Genomic DNA, 21,049 nt, shown 5'->3' on the forward strand with positions numbered 1-21,049 from the left:
GAGGCCCATAAATGTTACAGGCTTCCGAGTACATCCTTTGAACCTAAGACCCATTAAGGGAATGCCTCCTCCCTTTCATAAATACTTTAAAAAAAATATTCAGAAACTGAAGTAGCCATCTTTTGTAAATAGAATCAGAAAGTTGTCTGAAATCACAGAAGTACAAGAATATGGAAAGCCTACGCTCACCATCTTAATGACAGAAAACTCACACCAAAGTTGGTAACCACTAACTTCTACCTCATTAGACAATTTTCTGGTCAGGAGAAGCTGTCTTCTAAGTTTTCCTTCTACTATATTGAATACTATGCTCCCAAAGCAAGTTTTTTTTTCATTGCTATTTTTAACAAGGCGATAGATTCCAATTTTGTGGGAATCTATGCATTTATCCTTACCTGTTATTTTCTTAAACTCTCTTTTTTACTCTACCTTTACACGGAAATTTGCAAATATAAAGACACAGAGTAGGCAAAATTTTGTATCTTTTAAGATATTTCATCATCTAAAACGAAATGGTTTAGTCCCCTTGCAATTTGTTCATCAGGCATTTGTGGATGAACTCAGCTGTATAATTTCCAGGCCTACAAAATGGAAGCTCTGATACCTAGTCTATGTTTTTCACTCGGAATTAGAGTGAACATAAACAGTGAGCATATAAGCTGGAGCTGAAGGTAATAAACTTATTAGAACTTAGTAAGACAGTGTTATGGTCAAAGAAAACCTGCAAGTGTATGCCACAAACCCACTCAGATGAAACATCTCATTCATTGGAATCTCCTATCTCACTGTAATAATGCACAGAAAATTAAACACATAAATATTAATTTTATGTATCACAGAAGATGTAGGCAATGAAAATGCAATGTTTACATTTATGAGTGACTCATTAGTGTTTTATTGTGTGAAACACTAGGAGGCATCAGTTGGGTAAAAAAAGGCTCCAATTTTTAAAGAAGCAAGAAATTACTGTAGAGTTGGATGTGTAAGAAGTAGGGGTTTTCAAAATGTTATTATGTCAACTAAACTTTTTCTCTGAAATAAACTCTGAAAACATCACATTTTGTGGCCAAAAATGACCCTTATAAAACATTCACAAAATACATATAATTTGACCAATAAACACCTATCAAAATATATTTCAAATATACAGATTCATTAGCTATGTAATTCCACATTTTTATGAAAAATATATTTGGTAACAGAAGAACATAATGGCTATTAACTACCATGCATTTTCTGCTCTGTTACTCAATACCATGAGTGTATGTTTTATTTCTGGCAAATTCTGTTTTATGCTCTCTACAATGCCTTTGAAAATGTCTACTGCAAATTAAGCCTTATAATAATAACTGCTTCACATAAACATCCAGAACTTGGTATCTGTTCAGAAAGAAGTGATGGAACTTAAAATGTAAGCTACGTATATAAAAGAGGACATGTTTTCTCTTATTTCACTATTGAAAGCCTATCATCTGAAAACTGAGTTTTCTACTGTTTGAATGGCTCTTCATAAGGAAGAAGCAACAGGGTCGTGGTATACTTATCTAGCAATCATTTGAAATTGGAGTGTCTTGCCATTCCCCAACAATCAGCTTTTATCTCTGACCTATCAAAATAACATGTGAACTGCGTAATCCGCCTTTTGTAAGGTGCACAGACTCTGTTGTAGCTCCTGGTTTTGTGAATCGCCTGTGTAATCTGGTTTGATTTCCTAAAGATGACAGATCTCGGTGAATAGTCAGGCTTTACTGAGTGCAGGGCAGTCCACGCGCCCGTGAGATTAAGGTACGGTGCTGAGGACGGGGATCTTAATCACCTACCCTTCCACATTCAGCACACAGACTGCGCACCGGTGATTAAATCTTCATTGTGTCCAGGCAATCACTGTATTCATGAAATGAATATGTGCATTTTTGTAAGTTTTAGGTATTAATTTGTGTGTTTTCTCAGAGGATGTGCTTTGGGTAAAAAAAAAAAAGTAGAACTTTATTAATAGTCTCTTTACAGTCCACTCTGTGGCCCTTAATTGCATATGAAATTCTTCCATCTTACTTTGAATCATGCCCCTGAAGCCAGGGTTCTCTGTTTAATAACTATTTTTTTTGTTGTTATGAAGCACAAGTGTCGCCGCACAGATATTTCCCCATTTTTGTCACTTTCTGAGATTTCATAGACACAAAATATACCGCATGCAGAGTTGGGAAATAAAACCACAAAATATACTACAATAAACAGAAGAAAGTTTTGAAATACAGCGTTAATATATGCCAATGAGTTTTTTAAGCTCATTTTTTTAAGTAAAATAAGTTTAAATACAATAAATCACTTATCGGAAAGATATGGTTGTTATGCTATACAATTTACTGATTCAGTAAAGAGAAGGGCCAAGGAAGAAACTGACAGACATCTGAAAAATATAAAGACATGTTGCTTTTTCAGGATCCAATTTTGAATCATTAGATAGCCCTTTTCCCTAATGGAGTGAACTATTCCCTCAAATTTTGAAAACTGAATGTGTTTACAAAATAGAAAAGAGGGAAGGTACAATAAAGTCCTTGTTACTTAAATTGCATGTATTTAATGTTAATATGTTTCTGTTCTGAAAAGTTAATATATATGATTGCATAGGTTTAAAGTATGAACAGCTGAGAAAAGCCGGAAAATTGATTTTTTATTTTAAAATGCTTTGTTATTTAAACCAAAGAAATAAATTAATATTGAATAAAAGTTACATCTTTAATACTGCCTTTCACTATATTCCACATATATACATAGCAATCATAATGTAAATAGCATAATTAATGAATGAGGTAAAAATACTGTTTTTAGTAAGAAGTCTGGAAAATATGCTACAAATACTCAAAGCTGTGTGAATTACAACAGTAAAAAACAGATTTTTATAAAGTTTAGCAAAACCTGAAGTAAAGATAACTGTCAACTATTGTCTCCTTAACTTGATTAGGGGATCACATCTTAAACACTGCCTTTAAAGTGTGTTTTAATGAAAACTTTTAGAATTCATTTAGAAGTCTAATATATAGTCAAGTATACTTTTGCACAAATAGAATGAGATACTTGATTTTAGAGATTTTTTTTCCTCTTGAGATCAGACATTAGATAAGTACATCTCCTTTTACCTGTCAAGTTCTGCATCTACTTGCTTTAGAACTACCTCTTTTAACTTAATAATTTCATGTATACTCTGGAGGACAATAATATGGTTTATTAACTGCATTATACTTAACTGAAATGCTTGTGCCATACTGGTATATACTGAATGTTTTCAAAGACTGGCCCAAATTGACATTATTTTAAAAATTAAATAAGATGTTTTTATTTCAAATTGGAGATGGTTAATCTCTTTAAAGCTAAAATTAGTACGCAATACAGAGGGGCTCACAGGTGGTCACATTTCCATGTCCTACCAAGTCTCTAGGGATTGGAGTTATTACATTCTACATAAACATCTTTACTCTGCAACCACAATTCTATCGCAAGGTGCCAGTTAAAAAGAGGCTGGTCACTTTTTTTGACTGGTATAATGAGGTAGCCAGAGTTCCTTTTATAGCACTTAGAAAATACATGCAGTCACCAACCATTTCACAAGACAGTTACTATTAGAGTTAGTATCAGATTCACAATAGTAAAATGCACTTTGTGTCAAAGCAATTCTCCTCTGGGGATGGGTTAAAGAATTGGCAGAGAGCCTGACTCTACTTATTATACCATCAGCATTTACATATAAAGGTATTTTACACCAAAGACACACTTTCCTAAAATGTGAAGAAAAAGAGCTTTTCCCCCCAAAATGAAAACTACTGGACCTAAAATAGACATGTTTCAGACATACGATTTCCTTTAAGAATGAATAGCCATATTCTGGGAAGGAGATAACACTAGCAATAAATTTAAATATTTGCATAGTATTTAATAACACAATAAGCAATGTGCCATGTCTATATATACTTCCTTTGTGCCAAACTTTATCACTGAGTTTGGTAACTTTCATCTGAAGTCCAAAGAGAAGTGACTTAACCTTATTTGTTTTTAAACAGCTATGTATTTGACCTAAACAGCAATGCATACACTGAAATCCCAACAAGAATCATGAAATGTGTAGACTACCATGGCCAAGGTATTACTTCGTGTTCACATCAAAGAAGCCCTCTATCAAGCCAGCACTTTGGTAATGGAAGGAGATGCACAAAGGTATACTCTGACAGACAGCCATGCTTTAGCTCAAACTAATCCCAAGATTTAGTAGCTCAGAAGCATAACCCAAGGCAAATTGGAGTCTTTGGTGGGACTCATAGCAGCATCTTTCCACAGTGAACTAACGGCTAAATCTTAAGGCATGTACTTCAAGGTCACAGAACATTCTGTGAAATATTAAAATCCACCAGGGTCCACACGCTCCACCATATCAAACATGCTAATGACGTGAACTAACTTCATGAAACTTTAAACACACTGGTGTGACAAGAACAAGTCAGGAGTGATTTCAATAACTGATGGCAAAAACAGATAAGACTATCTAAAAAGTTACTTTTAGCAACACACAAGGAAATCATGGAATCTAAGAGAAGAAAGCACAGCAAGCCTCAACTTCAGCCTTCAAATAGGCACAGGGATAGACCCAGCACCGGGAATATACTGATGCAGATTTCAGAGACAATACCCCCGCTATTTCTATTTCCTAGAGAAATGTCAGAGGTACTTACATGAAGGAAGAAACGATCAGATTAGTCCTTGGGATATTTTCCTTTCTTAAGAGAGAGAAAGAGAGAGAAAAAAAAATAACAACAATAATCTACTTCGTCCAGCCTCGAAGTGCTTCTCCACCTGATTCAAACATGCAGCCACGGCGACCCACACAGAACCTTCAAAGTCAATCCAATAGCAGCCCGAAGATGTCTGGGTGTACGCGTGTGCTCAAGTGTCTGACTGCGAGCAGAGCGAGCAGAGAGCTGGGGACGATGAGTGTGTGTGCGCGCGCGCGCGCGCGGAAGGAGCGCGCGGGGGAGGCGCGCTCGGGACCGCGCGTTCGCGCGCGCACCGCCGAGGCCGAAGGAAGGAGCAGGAACAGGAGGAGGAGGAAGGGGAGGAGGAGGAGGAGGAGAAAGTGGCTCTCAGCGGCCGGCGGGATTAAAAGTAACCAGACTCGTCCAGAAAACTGCGTCCAGGAAGGAAGTGACAGAAGACGAATGGGAAAAGGAGAGCCGCTCACAGCCTTTGAAACATCGCGTAAAAGAGGCGGGGGGCGGGGGGGAGTGGAAGGATATTGGGAGGGGAGGCGGGGGTGGCAGAGAAGACGGAGCACACGGCTTGGGGTTCTAAGCACCACATCCCATGAAATGCCTCTTGCCTTCTTTTCCTTTATTTTATTTTGTCCTTGCCTTTGACCGGCGCTGCCTTTTCCTCTCTTTCCCTCACAATCCCAAACCGTTGACTCTTTCTCCTCGCGAGCTGGAGAAATCATCAGTTTCACTCTTGCAAAAGGGGGGCGGGACTAGACCTCGGAGCATTTTAATAAAACAAACATACAGCAGTTCCCTCCTCACCCCTCCAGTCTCAACTAGATTGATAAATTACTCCACTACACTACTTTAATTATGTATATGGTATGCAGAATAAATCACTGAACATCAGTACCTCAATCAAGCACTTTTAAATGATAATTGCATCTTGGTGAATCAATCTTTCCATTCCTGACATTTTGCTAATTTTAGTTTTACGGTGGGGTAATGGCACATGCCATACGCAAACCTAATGACAATTCTTTCCTGCTGGAAATGAAGACAACACCGCGAGCGGCGGCTCCCTGCTTTCTCCCTGGCGCCGCGGAGGACGTTTGGAGAACCGAGTCTCCGGCTGCGGCGCGCTAGCTCCCCGGGGACGCTGCGAGCCAGCCAGCAGGAAAGTCCTTCTAAAGTCGGGATCTTTCCTCTGACCAATAGGAGCGCGACCCTAATAGTTGCTCTTGTGACTCCCCCCCCGCCCCCCCCCGCCCCGTATGGAGACGTGTTAACCACTTCATTCTTCCACCGGTCCGAGCGCTCCTCAGTTACTCACGCGTAAGAATTCCAGTTCGGGCTGCAGCACTTTCCAGCGCGCTTTTCCTTCACGCCCAGAATACGTGGTATTCGGCCCTGAGAGATTGGAGGGCTAGAAAGCGAGCCGAAACGCGTCTCAAGTGTTAGGAATGCACAAAATAATAAAAGAATTACTAGTATTTGAAATCTCGATTTCATCTCTGGGCCATGAACTTTCTAATCAGGTTGGAAATATTTACTGAGGCGGCAGCTTCCTCCGAGATTTCCCCCTCCCTCCTCCCGCAGTATCTCTTCCACACCTTACTGGATTTTATCCAAGGCATTAACATGTAAACCAAACCAACTTCCCAAATGCATTAGGCTTCCCTATCCGATAGCTGATGACTTCACTTATCCTGAAGAGTTTCAGCTGCACAGGAAGCAGCAAGAGACTGATAAGGAAGATTCTTATGTTAAGGTTTAAGCAGAGTAAATATTCCTTACCATAAAAAATGGTTAATGTTAAAGATTTAGGAAAGGGTACTAGGGATTGAGCACCTCCCCTCCCTAGCCAATTATACCACGTCCAATAAATCCAAAGATTATAAAAGTATACCAATTAGTACATAAACCATGAAAAGACAATATTACATGCCAGTAGACCTGTAGATTATATAAAATGTTTAGACCACGTTTAAATAATTTTAGCACCGTGAAAAGAAGGGCAAAGATTGAGGAAATAAAAATACTGAATGTTTAAGAGTAGACAATAGGAGTCTACTGAAATATCTAGATATTAAAGATATTTCCTCACTTAAAAAAATTTCTTTCACCAATATGTGTTTAACTCAGTGACTAGTTGCATTCCCGTTAAGTTCTGCACTATGCATCTACTCTATTTTAATGCGTGGCAGTGTGAATCAGACAGCCTCCTGCTTCATTGTAGGGGCTATTTGATCTGAATACCTTTTCTCAGAAGAGTAGGGTAAATATTTAAGCATCTGCCCCAAGGCTTCACTTGAAAGAGAAGGTTGATTTTATAGGCAAGTACGACAATATCTGAACAATTTTCAGACTTCTGGCTTATCACCATTGTGACTATCAGCCCAGATAAGATGAATCTTTTGCTATTATTCTAAGAGAGCATGGCAAACTGTCATAAAGCAAAAACCATCTGAAATACTATTATTTTTTGAAGATTAGTGTCTACTATATATTTGCCATTTGTTTTTTATCTGGTGAGTTTGCTACTACCATAAATTCATTTTAATAATATGGCAGAAATAATCTATATCAGGTTTCATTAAAGGTATAACTTCTAAAAAAAATTAAAAAATTAAAGGTGCATTGACATTTTGAATGCTAAGATATGTCTATATATGGTAGTAAAGGGAAATTAATTTTTTCCAGATTCACAAATTTCCCGACAAAGCAAAATATTTGCAGGAACATTTGCTTATTGCCATAATGTCTGAAATTAATGTCATGAATTTTAACAGTCTATTTTATATGAGTAAATAGATATAAACAATACATGACTTTCAACCGTACTATTTTTGATGGCTTATAGCGAATATTTCTATTTACCACAGTACACTTTGGTTTTAGATTGTTTTCCTTCAAAAAGAAACTATTTTACCTTTTAACATCTTAAGAATTGTTTATTACTAAACACTTTAACAAACCCGTAATTAACAACATAGAAGTCGTCAAGAGTATGTATAACCCTACATTGTGGATAATTTGAAAATAATTTAGGTCTGGATTGTACCACAGTTGGCCTTTAAAAATATAAGATACTCCCCCTAGCAGATTTAGCTTCTTAATGATGTGTGACCTAAGTTAATATCAGCATTAGTTTCCTTCCCAAGAGTCTTTACAGTTGAAGCAGAACAGGAGAGGTTCTGCAGAAATATACAGCAGAAGAAAGTCACCTGAGATTTAAAATTTTTCCGTGGTAATCCAGAAACGTGGTTTCTCTAAGATGGCTTTGTGTTCATCTTTAAATAGTTCTAAACTTTTTTTTTTTAAACCAAAATCATCCTGATCCTTGCCACCTAACGGTACTTGGCTAGGATCAGAGCATTTTTCTGGTACAGGGAGGAGTATGTGCTAGGTGTTTGGAGGCCTGGATTCTCTGGTTGAAGATTTGTGCCTAACTAATGAATATGTCCTTTCTGGGTTTCAGTTTTCTTATGTGTTAAATGAATCCCCCAATCTATTCTAGTTCTATGATTGGAAAGTAGAAAATTCTTATACCCTTAAGCCAATCGGAAGCTGGTGGCCTATCCTCTTAAACAAAAGGTGATGCTTCCTATGAGAGAAAATGATGTCTGCGATTGATGTACTATTTAAACCAGCTTTTAAAATTCTGTCACCAAATATTTCCTTCATTAAATAAGTATCATGAGTGCTTTATTAAACTTGTAAATATATTAATTTTTTTTTTCTCTAACAGAAACGTCTCGCAACATATTTAAGGAGCTACAGAAGTTACAGAGAGTGTGATCCTCAGGATTTAACCCTAGGGAAAGCTAATTTCTAATTTCTATTCAGGGTTGCATATCATTTTACTGGCTTTCCACTCCTTACTACTTCCCTACATTAAATCAGCAGTCTACCTGTGCATTGGGTCTGCCTGGTTTTAAGCCTGGCCCACTCTGGGTGTAGCTCTTGAAGTGAGCTTTAAAAAATTATTCTAAAGTAAGCTGGGAAGGTTGCCACAGCAACCTGCCTTAATATGAAGAAAGTCTATAGATTAATCTACCTCTTGATATTATTCAACTGTATAGTATTTGTTCTTCAGCCAGTATACTTTCAACACAAACATGGTAATCGAACATAGAAGTTCAGATATAAAAAGCAGCTAGATACAAATTCCAAGAGTGTAAAAAAATGTGTAGATGACATACATAGCTTCCTCTGAAAGAGATTAATTGTAAAACAGACTTGGAAAGGTAGGCCCTGAAAGGTGACATGTGAGTTTTAAGCAAAATGGTATATTGCTATAAAATAAATTACACAATGATTATGCAACATTTTATCATTTTTATACATGTTTACATTATAAATACCTAATGAAAAAGAGTCTGGCAGTTTTAGTTTTATGAATTAACTTTGTGATAGATGATAATAACAAATGTTAAGCACTCACCACATACACATACAGTCATTTGCCTTCCATTCTTTACTTCATCGCTTCATAGAAGTTACTTCACAGTTTCAGCTCTTCTTTGGCACCTTAAAATGCATAAGCACAACAAAGTAAATAGTTAAATTTTTTGAGCATGTTGTTATTAAAATATTCAAATTAATTTACATCTAAAACTTCAAATCTGAAGTAATATTAGTGTTAATTCTAATTTAAACATGGATGTGTATTGCATAGAAAATAATGAAAATTACCATTAATTGTGATAATACCTATAACTTTTAGTATATAGAGTACCAAATATCTAAATTTCAAAAATTCTTTAGGTATAGCTTTTGTCCATGAACAGTATATACCGTATGGCCTGCTTGTGATGAAGAATCTGCAATACAAAAAGGATTTCTTATTCCAAGCCAAGGTTTACTCATATCCTTTATCTCTAAAGATCCTGTATTTATTTTTATTTTTGTACCTTTATTTTAATTTCTGATAAGGAATTATAAGGAGAAAAGTCAAATTCATCATATTCCAAGCTAACAAAATTCATCAAGTTGGGGTACTGAAGTTGCAACTAAAGTCACTGAAAGGGCTTATTTTATATGCTTAAAGGCCAATTTTAAACACTTTGAGATTAACAATATGAATTCAGTACACAATGAATTCTACTACCAATAATACGTTACCTTTCCAAGCAGTGTTTAACCATACTGAGTACAGATGAGTGCTCCTGCGTTCTAGTCTGTTTGAAACCAGCTTTCAATGACTCTGAGTACACAAATGAACTTTTTCTTGGCTTCAGAGTAGGTGGAGTCTTCCCAACCTTGAGACATATCAGACCATGAAGGTCAATATCCATTTTCCCATTTGTATTAGCAAGAAGACTTCATAGTCAAGAGTCATTAAGATTTATAAAGCCTCTATATTTGGGTTGACATCCTTAAGATTTATTTTTATTTTTAAGTTGCTTCGCAGTCAAGGAGAAATGAAGAATTTTGGCCACTTTTAATTTAAAGGTGTTACCTGAGTTTACTCTTTTAGACTCAGGAACACAGTAAGTTAGTTTCAACTTCGTAGTCAGTACCTGGTGACCTGGTGAATTCCCTTTCTCCTAGCTCTGCCTGTTTTCACAGTTTATTAAATAGGAATCCTAATACACATCTCCCAGGGTCTTTTCACCTTACAGAAATGCAGTCTTCATGAAATTATGTCTGAAAGATGTGTTAAGGCTTTCAAAAATGCAACTACAAAGTATGATTGATGCATTTCTTCCTTTTCCTGGATCAGTACGCCTAAATAAGGCTTGATCACTAATTTGCTTGCGAATGTGCAGTTTATTAAAAAGCATCCACATGCATGGCTAAATTTAATAGACTTTACCTTTTACTTACAAAATTGTTAAATGTTCTTTGGAACATTGATTCTATCCCATTTCTTGAAATATCACAGAAACCTTCAATTCAAAGAATGGATTTTCACAGGTCCCCTTTTAACTTTTTTTTTTCTCTTGATACCTTGATATGTGTGCCCTTTAATTTTGAAAGATCTTTACAATGGGGTTGGGGTGGGGGTTAAACTTATTACCCTGCTTTTTTAGCGCCCACTTCTTTGTCTGGGAAGCAGAGGGCTCGGATTCAGTGCGGGCAGCCCCTTTTAAAGACCCAGACCAGGGACGCTTCAGGTTTCTGCAGCTTCACTCCGCGGAGTTATTGATTGCTGGCAGTAGCAATCTCTCAGGTTGATTTGTGTGGAAAGTGAGTCCTCGCTGGCTAGGCATACAGCAGAGACGCAACAGCCGCCAAGCCAGCCAATTATTGCCGGTCCTCCCTTCTATCACTGCCCTCGCTACCTATACACTCCCTTCCGTGTCTTTCTCCACTTCCCCCACCCGCGTTCCCCGCGCGGACGGAGCTGAGGGGGCGGGGGCTCCCTCCCGGGAGCGCTTCTAGAGCTCGGAGGCAGCTCGTAGGGGGTGAGTGCGCCACGTGCGAGCGCCACGGGCGAGGAGGAGGCGGGCTCCGGGCCCTCCTGGGGGCCCCGGGCCAGGGAGCACGGAGGGGAGGCCGAGCAGCCTCGGAGGGACGTGCACCGGGTGGCGTTTCGAGTGGGGGAAACCACCGCTCGGGGGGTAAACGGCCGGTGGCTTGGCGAGGAGGCCCGCGTGGCGGGCCGCGGGGACTGGAGGAGGGGAAGGAGGTGGTGGCTTTGGAAACGGGCGGTGGCGGTGTCGGGGAGTTGCCCTGGTGGTCTGGTGTGGAGGTCTCGGGGATATTTACCCTACATTGGCGAGAGACGACCCCCACAGATCTGGGGGTGAGTTCCGAGCGACGCGTGTAGCGAACCCACCCTCCCCCCACGCACGTGCACAAAGCGCTGGCACGCGGTCGGCGTCCGGCAGCACCGGCGGCCCCAGCGCCGGGAGCGCTTGGCAACAGCGTCTGTGTGGTTCCCGCAGGTCTTGCAGCCGCCCCGTCCCGCTCCAGCCAGCATGTTTTATCACTTGGCGCACGGAGGGGAAAGGACAGGGTCCCAGGGCCGGATTTTTTCGCCCAAGCTCTCAGGATCTACAGGATTATTTTTAAAACTACCAACCAATCGTTGGCTCTAGTAGTTAAGCTGCCTCAGTAGATCTGTGCGCGTCTTGGCCAGAGAAAGGCCACAAACTACAAGGAGAAATGGAGTATTAGAAAAAAAACACAAAAATCCAAAAAACTTCCTTTCCCCTTACATCCCTCTTTATTTGTTTGCACGTGAGGACAGTGCAGGGATCTTTTGTAAAATTATTATCACGAAGTAGAAATGTCTGTGCTGGTTTTGATCTGTTTGTGGAGCTACGGGATGAACCAGTGCTCTAAAGGCACAGTAGAGTACTTGGCTGAATAAATCAAAGGTGCAGAATAGTTATATCGTCATGTTCTTGAAGCTGTAAGCTGCTACCAATATGGTAGCCCTTGGTTGCATGTGTTTTTTTAAATTAAACTTAAATAAAATTCAAAATCAGTTCCTCCGATACACTAGCCGCATTTTTGGTGCCTAACAGCCACAGGTGGCAAGTGGCTACCTTATTTGACTGCCAGATGTAGAACGTTTCCATCATGGCATGAAGTTGGAATGTGCTGCTATAGAGTTTTAAATGAATGTTGGTTCAAAAAGAAACAACCTGCTTTATGATGCCAGTCAAATTTTAGGACACTCTTGGCATTTGGATTTCTTGGCACTAGTGTGAAAAGTTGTAAAGTCAGAATTTCAGTATCTTCTTGCTGAAAGAGGTCTTAGGGAACACTTAACACAGTAATTATTATTTTTTTTTTACAAGGAAAGGAAATTAAGAGATGTACCCCCATATCCTGCTATAAATTTGGAACAAAAATAGCCTGACAGGCTATAGTACACTTTGTGCCAGACTAGAGCAGTTGCTTGGGGTTGGTGAGACAAATTAACTCTACAGAAAGGTGACCTGACAGAAGATTTTAGACGAGAATATCCTTTTACAAGAGAAAATATTTCTTAAGGCTTTTTCCAGGAAGAAATTCCATTTGGTAAAGAATAAGGTGTATGGGGGATAGGGGATAACAAACTAAAAATGTATTATTGGTAGTGTCATGGATTCATAAAATGCCTTTTAAAAGAGACTGTTGATATAACATTGTGCTTACTTAGAAAAATTATGAGGAAATGGAATTACCCTTTTAAAGTAACAGTTAAAAAACACTCTTAAGGTAAGGGAGGAAAGGTGTTACATATGGTGAGAATTGTTAGCAAAACAATCTTCCTCAAATTCGATGAAGATAACAGATACATTGCTTATGTCTTAGACTGATATCACGAGGGTGAAATTTGACTGGAAAAACTTAATTACAAATTATGCTCGTTGAGACATAGAAGGCAAAAGAACACATACAGATTTAGAGGCAAAGCACAAACTTTCTAACTTCAATGCTTTGGTTGGTTTTGCCATGATTATCCCCTGTATTTCTTACTGGGAAGTAAAATGTTGGTATTAATTCTGGTCATTTATGGTAATTAGCTTTTAAGTTAATAAAGGAATCCTAAGTGTTCAGATAAGAGTACACACAAATGATAAATAAATTTAAAACAATAACAAGAAAATAGTTTTTAAAACTTGAATTTCTCCTGAGCTGATGCATTTGAATTATTGTCTTTTTTCTTTTATTATTTATTTCTTTATTCATTTATTTTTGTCCTTATAGGGCCCCACCCGAGGCATATGGAGGTTCCCAGGCTAGGGGTCCAAATCGGAACTGTAGCCGCCAGCCTATGCCACAGCCACAGCAATGCTGGATCCAAGCTGGGTCTGTGACGTACACTGCAACTCAGAGCAACGCTGGATCCTCAACCCACTGAGCCATGTCAGGGATCAAACCCGCATCCTCATGGATGCTAGTCAGGTTGGCTAACTGTTGAGCCACAACTGGAACTCTTTTTTCTCTTATTACTTTACCATTTGCATGTGGTTCATGGTAGAGGCATTCTTCCCATTCTCTCTGAAATCTGATAGCCTAAGGGAAAATCTTTTAAATTCTTCAGGTACTTGCAGTATGCTAGAAACTTCAACCTCTCCATGGCTGACAATCTAAAAGATTAGTCTGACTAGGGACAATCTCTGTGGCCAAAAGCCAATTGGCTCTATCCCGTCACAACTATATAGTGATGCCGAGTTATGGAACCTCCCTCTGCCTCAGTTTCCTCATGGATAAAATGTGGAACATAAAGTGCTACCTTCACAAATTTGTTGTGATGATTCAGTGAGCTATCTAATGTGAAGCATAGAGTTGGGAAAGTGGTAAACTACAGTAAGAACCATTCATATTCACCTTCAAAGGATTTCTACTTCTATGCCATTAAGTTCCATCTTCACCCCTCCTGGGCTGTCACAGTCGAAAACGTTGGAGAAGTAGGTTGTAGAGAGGTGGGGATTGGTTCTGGATGAGAACTTTGTGTGACTTTTTACTTTTAGGGGACAGATACCTTTAATCCTAAAACTTCCTGACTCAGTGGCTATAGATTACCTTATTTCCCTTTCATAGGCATGGTGCCTCTAAGATGCTTTCAAGCTTCCTTTGTCTTTTATTTATTTATGTATTTATCCTGAAGGATGCTTCTTTGTATGTGTTAGCAGCTTGGTTGTTGAAAAGGCACTGGAAACTCCAAGTCCGTCCTTTTTTCACCCTGGTTGACCTTTGGAATGCTGTTGTCAGCCAAGAAGACATTGATATCTTCAGTCTCCTGCTAGCTTGAATTCTTGAGGGCAGAGCCTGCTCAGATTATCTCCTGATGTCATTCCAAATGTCCGATGGCCATCTATGGCAACAGGGCTGGGCAGAGGCCTGCTGGGGAGGGGGAGCCTGTGGCAGCCTAATGGAGCGTTCTGTTCAAGAGGGACCTAGAAGTAGTTCTCTGTGGGCGCATGATTAACTTTACAGCTGTGTCTAAGGGACTGTTTGCCACTTCTTAAAAAACAGAAGCCACAGCATTTTTGTTTTAATAAAATCTCCCACTTGGGATGTGTATAGTTCCTATGATTTCATGATAGCTATAAATATGTATTACAGAAAAAAAACAGACTCAATGGACATTAATAAGCAATTTATATCTGGTATTTGTGTTAACGCTCCTTATTAAGAATATCACCTAAGAAAAGGACTTTTGAAAGGAGAGCATAAACTACCACATTACCTTGTTTCTTCTCTCTGTCCCCTGGCCAAATTAATTTTCCAAATTAGCTGAGAACTTTCAAATTTCTTCTAAAATATTTTATTTATAACCTAAAATTCTAAACCAAGCACAACAATATGAAATTATATTTTTTTCAAGGAAGCAAGATTTATATGCTTCAATACTCAATAGATTTAAAAACAAGGAGGACATAATTATATCTACATTCTAGTTTACTAAGAAAAGAGAATTAATATTTATTATTTGGAATGAGTTTTCTCTAAATTATTTTGGAATATGATGAGAACTAAAGTGCAATAAAACTTTAAAATTTAAGTAGGTGATTAAAACCGGTTTGTTTTACCAGTGGATGCTAGTCCATTGAGTCAAAGAGCCAAACCAAAGAGGTCTGATTTCTTATAGAAAGTTTTAAAAATAAATTTGTAGTTAATATTTATATATAAATAACATTTATCTTTGTAATACAAGGATTTTACAAAAATAATACTATCATAAAATGTGTGTTGAAATAAGTTCAAAGTATATAATGTTTAATGGTGACTATCAGTGTTGGATTAATAATGTATTAACTGCTTTAGAATTTTATTTCTTATCTGAACAAGAACCTTTTAAATAGGTACTACTATTTCCCCTAATTGACACATCTTAAAAACTAAAGCTTAGTGAGGTAACCTGTCCCAGGTCACATAGTTCTTTGCTGCCAGACAGGGGACTTGAAACCACGTAGGTTTATTTCCAATAGATGCCCTTAGCTACATGCTGTACTGCTTCATTATACTCATAAACTTTGCTCACTTATAGGGAAGATGAGAGCAGGAGATGATAAAATCGATATTTTTCCCTACCAGAAAATATTTTACAAATATGTATCTAACCCTGTGTCATCTTCTTCAAGGTAGATGCTTTAGGAGGTTATTTGCTTATTTCAGTAATGGCATCTTTGCATTTAAGTCTCAACAGAAATATCCTTAGGAATTTGCTCTGCCGTCTTAAAAGTCTGATTGTTGGCAAATCATTATCATTAAGGATGAATTTGTTGCTGAAACTAAAAACCAAATGTAATGAACAGGGTGCTTGATGGGAACTATGATGTGATTATAAAGCAGCAGATTATTCTATCTGGCTCATAAATTGACAGTAATCGCAGATACAAAATGTGAATTTAAAGGATGTCTCTGATATGAATGTAGTGTAGCCTTTAAGGAGACATTTTGGTAACACTTAGGAAAGTCTGATTATTTTTTTAAAAAAGTCAGCTTCACTAATGAAAAATTATATATCATGTATGACCATTGTGGGAAATACTTTTCAGAGAATGTACAACAGGCAGGAAAGCGTAAATCAGAGACCCTGGGTTAGAACCCAGGCTCAGACACTTAATAACCATTTGACCTTAATTTTCTAAATGTCCTCATTGTAAAATGGGGAAAGTGGCTGGAGCTCCCCTGGGTGATAATTTTGTTGACACGAGGACATGAAATTGTACTTCTATATTCACTTAATGCCTGGCATGTAGAAAATGCTCAATAAATGTTAGCTATCAATACACTAGTTCACTTTCAAGGGCTATCCCATTTTCCTGAACAACATCTCAGTGTGATTATATAACATTAATTTTAGATGTTTTCTATCAGCTTTCATGCTCCAAAGGAGTTTTATTTCCTATTAGAGCATTTCATATTTGAAATAAATATAAAACATTTATGACAGTATGTTGATCAAACCAATAGACATTATGCCAAGAAGTCTTATATTTTGGCGTGACAAATTTATATTATCCTTGTCCATGTTCCATGGAACATTCAGAGTTTTTTTCTTTTTTGTTTTCATATTTGACTTTATCAGACTTATAAAAATAATTATATATTCATTTGCCCAGAAGGATACATCAGACATCTTCTAAATTGCTTATTGATTACATAATCTTACACTTAAATTTAAGAAAGCTTAGCATAAATATGTAGAATTAGTGGCTTCCTATTAAATCTGAGTTAAGTCCTTTCAAATCAATATCATCTGTGTGGTGTAGGCAAAAACGCTACGGTTGCTAAGGCTTGTCTTTGTATCATGCACCATCTTTCCTCTACTCACCTTCAGCTTGTTCTCCTTTCACTCTGGCATGACCTGCTCACCTAGCAGCAATTTCTAAAATCAATAGTAGCCCTTTATTGAGTGCCTCTCTCTTCTCACAGCCTTTTCCTGATGTGACCCACAAGGTCCTTTCTTTCCTGAGAAGTCTGTTTATATTCCAGAATTCTCTTGGGCTGTGTTCTACCAGAGGAGCTGGGCACTCCCTCACTTGCCTAGTGATGCAGTAACAATATGTTGTCCTTTTAAATGAGCTAATCTCAGCAGTTTTCTGAAAAGGGTTCATAATCCATAGGAGTATCTGAGATGACAAAATTCCAAAAATCCCTGCTGTGCTGGTCAGGAGTGGAGGGGACACTCACTATGTCTCAGGTCCTTCATACCTGCTGCCTTTTCATTCACTGACATGTCCTGGTTGCGGATGAGTGGGAAGCCTGGGTCTTGAGGAAGTATTATTTTTAAAATAATAGTGCTCTTTAGTACCTGTTGTCCTGATCACCTTTTCTTGCTTTATTTTTTTATTTTATTTATTTATTTTTTTTGCCTTTTAGGGCCACACCCGCGGCATATGGAGATTCCCAGGCTAGGAGTCTAGTCAGAGCTACAGCTGCTGGCCTATGCCACAGCCACAGCAACACTAGATCCAAGCCGCGTCTGTGACCTACACCACAGCTCATGGTGTAGGGGGATCTTTAACCCACTGAGTGAGGCAGCCAGGGATTGAACCTGAAACCTCGTGGTTCCTAGTCAGATTCGTTTCTGCTGAGCCAGGACAGGGGAACTCCTGGTCACCTTTTCTATTCTTTCTTTGTATAGCAGGCTCACAGTTTAATATCCCATGGGCCACATCCTACTGTGTTGTTACTTGGTCTCAACCTCTGTGCATTACCCCCACCCGCTACCCCGCTCTCATTCCAAAAGCTACCAGAGGTGTAATTAGTGATTATTTCTCCAGAAGCACCTTGAAGGAAATATAAGAACACTGAGGTAAGATAGTGTTGCTTCCTGGATTCAGGGAAGAATTTGGAAAGGTTGGGGAGAGGTACAGTGTTGGAGGGCAAAATGCATTCTGCCCTTTATCTCCTCTGTGAAATCACTGATAAAGCATCTTCCTGTGTGCAAAGTTGGGGCACATAAGTATTTCCCAGCCTTGGATAGCATTAAACCTTTTACTATGGAGTGCCCATATTAAATGGAGTGCACTTTATCCAGAAATGAAGAAATATGATTCTAAGTAAATGATTTTGAACACTCCTTATAGTGGGGCACAGAATAAACATTTTATAATTTTTTATATTCTTTTTAACCCCTTTGGAAATAGCTAAATAGCTAATCAATACATTTGCTTGCATCTTTTCCATTTCCCTCCTTTTCTCCTTTTCTTTCCTTCATCTTTTCTGTGCCATCTCTTTATCTTCAGTTGTAAATTTTTTATTTTCATTTGTAAACTCAATAAAAACACATATGCATGCACACACACACACACAGGTTATTAACAATCAGTTTTGCTTTGGGAAAGCTCCATTTTTCTGTTTCAGAATCATAGGATTTCATTAATAATATTTTTCTATTTATCTGAATCACTTCAAAATAAAATACTACTAACAAAGGAGCTTATTTCTAAACAATTAATGGTGTATGCTATAGACAGTATGGTCATAGAAAAGTTTCTATGATTATTTTTGTTATTAATCACTATAATTACTCTTTGATTACAATGATGATTAACTCACAGAGAATAAAGCGTGTGCTTATCTTTTTGATCTTCTATTTGCAAAGGATTTGTGTTCTTCCATCCACACATTCTCACCTCACCCTTACATAGCTGTGAGATTGTAGTTTATGAAGTCTATAGCCACAAAGTGACTCACACTGGAGAATAAAAGCCTGTGGTTTCCCTTACATTATCCCTAAGCTGCAACCTTTAAACTCCTTAGGTCAGTGATGATTAATTAAGTATTCTAAAACGTGAATGTGCATGCATACATACTTCTCATAATAAACACTTGTCTGTGCTCCTTTTTCATGACTTTCCCAAAGAGTCATTCAAGCCATTTTTCATATTTCAAGCTATACTATTTAGTGCTTGAAACTCAAGTAGAGCTTGACAATGATTTTTGGCTTGTCACTAGTACTGGGTGAGTCTTATCATTTGCCAATCCACATAAAATTAATTAAAATAAATGAACTACCTAAGCATGATTTTATCAGAAAGTAAATAACAGTGGACATAGAACATCCATATGTATCCATATGTTCACTTTGATTTTTCAGGACCTTAGATCCCTAAGTGCTGGTTGTCTGCTACTAGCAGGAGCAGGAGAACTGACCCTCTAAAAGAAGAGAAAGCTCTAGTGAGGATGGAACAATCCAGCACAGGGAACACTTCATCAGAGTGCCTCAGATTCAGATTCCTGGGCCTCGCCTCAGGGCCATTGAGCCACAATTGCAGGAATCTGCATTTTAACTAGCTTCTCTGTTGTTTCTTATGTATGTTTTGTTTGCAAGCCACTGCCTTAGTGCAGGGGTAAGCACAAAATCTGCAAAGTCCTAATTCTGTAACTCTACCTTTTCTCCATTATTCATTCCTGTTCTCCCAACTCAACAAGCTTTGTGGAACTTGTAAGTTAGTGAATGCCTTTCCAAATAGTAAGAATGAGAGTTCAGAATGGCACGAATTTTTCCATTGCTGGTCTTGGTTCATATTTTAAGACATACCACATGTATTCTGCCCATTGTAGTTGGAAAAGTGATAATGTAGGGACCCAATTCTCTTAAATTTCTGTACACTTCTTCATCTTCACTTCTCTAAGGGGTAGTGCTTATTTTTTCTTGGGTGGAATATGCTCCTTGGATCTCAGAATCCCAGCCTGTAAAATAGGCTCTGGATCCAGGAACCTCTACCTTAGTGACAGTTGGCCCACAAACACGTGCACTCAGTGATTGCTGGCTGCGGTGAGCCTAGGAGCCCTGCAGCCAGGACTAGCATTGTTCTTGATCACTTAGGATATGTGGCTTTTCATGAAAGAGTCTTTCAGTCAATACCAGTGTTCCTTATGACCTTGCAATTACCTCTATCTGCTGAGCAGTCACGAGGGGCCTTCACAACACTGGCATCCCAGGCAACACGGTGATCCACATTCCCAGCCTTTAACCTCTCTCCATACCCAGCTGCTGCCACTAACCTCTCTTGGATCCAGATATTTTTAACACCTCACATTAGGGGTTCTCTGCTGTGCCCAATTCTTGTTCCAGTGTTTCTTTGACATGAACAAATATATTCACGTGCTGGCTCACAGCAGTGAGTGTAGTGAAGGTTTTTTTCATTAAAAATTTTTCTCCTATTTTATAAAACCAAAAACATTAAATAACCATGAAGTCCTTTGTGTCAGCTTAGGCTTATAGAGCACTGAAAAGTTCAAAGCTATGTGTGGTAATATCATTTTGAGGGTAAGAGCTTTCTTGTTTTGTAACCAGGGTGCCCAAGTGGGAAAAATATGGCCAGCTGGTCTGTAGTGTATTACAAAGTGATTTTGTTTTGCTCTCTGATTTCATAGGTTAATATTGGTGTTTTAATTATTCGAAATGCTGATGTGATAGTCTACTTAGAGCAGTAGGGAGAGGCAGGGTATGCCTTTGCAGACAGGAACCCACCAATATGGCCCAGAGTCCTCTTGGGATTTCAAAGGCGGCAGAGGAAACTCCTTCTACTGGGTAACGAAAACTTCCTTTTCTATGATTTACACACAGCCCAGTAAAGAGTCTCATCCATTCAGGAGCCTCACAGAGGTTGCATGACTTGTTTCCAGTTATAAAATTACTAAGCAGTGAAAAGGAGACTACAGCCAAGCTGCCTACTTCTGCTCTGGTGTTCTTTGGACAGCAGTCAGTCTTCAACGCTAAGGAGAAAGCATTCATGATCCTTCAAAGGCAGATGAGGGACAAGTCATTGACCTTCACTAACACCCCTTTGAGATGCAGAGAAGTGACTGAATTTATTTGAAAGTCTTGTAATTTTTCATATTTTGCTTTGACACCTCTGTCTTTCCCAGTTGTTAGAAATGGATATTATTTACTGATTATT

The 21,049-nt window shown here is 38.5% G+C and overlaps 1 protein-coding gene and 1 long non-coding RNA gene across 38 annotated transcripts in view; one reads left to right on the top strand and one right to left on the bottom strand.

The window, feature by feature from the left end:
* MEF2C (myocyte enhancer factor 2C) overlaps positions 1-21,049 on the bottom strand; it is a 173,686-nt gene that overhangs the window by 148,035 nt on the left and 4,602 nt on the right. For 16 of the 32 annotated variants that reach the window (XM_021082274.2, XM_021082212.2, XM_021082155.2 and 13 more), the window contains exon 2: positions 9,187-9,272. The gene's annotated coding sequence lies outside the window, so the exon portion shown is untranslated. Of the gene's footprint in view, positions 1-4,721; positions 4,949-9,186; positions 9,273-21,049 lie in introns of those variants that run through there. The other 16 variants (XM_021082266.2, XM_085009796.1, XM_021082239.2 and 13 more) reach the window with 1 other exon arrangement.
* The window catches only part of LOC102159394 (uncharacterized), a 152,795-nt gene continuing 142,786 nt past the window's right edge, over positions 11,041-21,049 (top strand). For 3 of the 6 annotated variants that reach the window (XR_002341808.2, XR_014838274.1, XR_002341810.2), the window contains exon 1: positions 11,041-11,152. This is a non-coding gene — a long non-coding RNA (uncharacterized LOC102159394). Of the gene's footprint in view, positions 11,494-21,049 lie in introns of all 6 variants that reach the window. The other 3 variants (XR_014838277.1, XR_014838276.1, XR_014838275.1) reach the window with 3 other exon arrangements.

This window comes from Sus scrofa, chromosome 2 (genome assembly GCF_054392235.1).
Source record: "Sus scrofa isolate SSC_HxYL_T2T_F1_AM1 chromosome 2, Sscrofa_HxYL_maternal_Yorkshire_Landrace_v2.0, whole genome shotgun sequence".
Lineage (NCBI taxonomy): Eukaryota > Metazoa > Chordata > Mammalia > Artiodactyla > Suidae > Sus > Sus scrofa.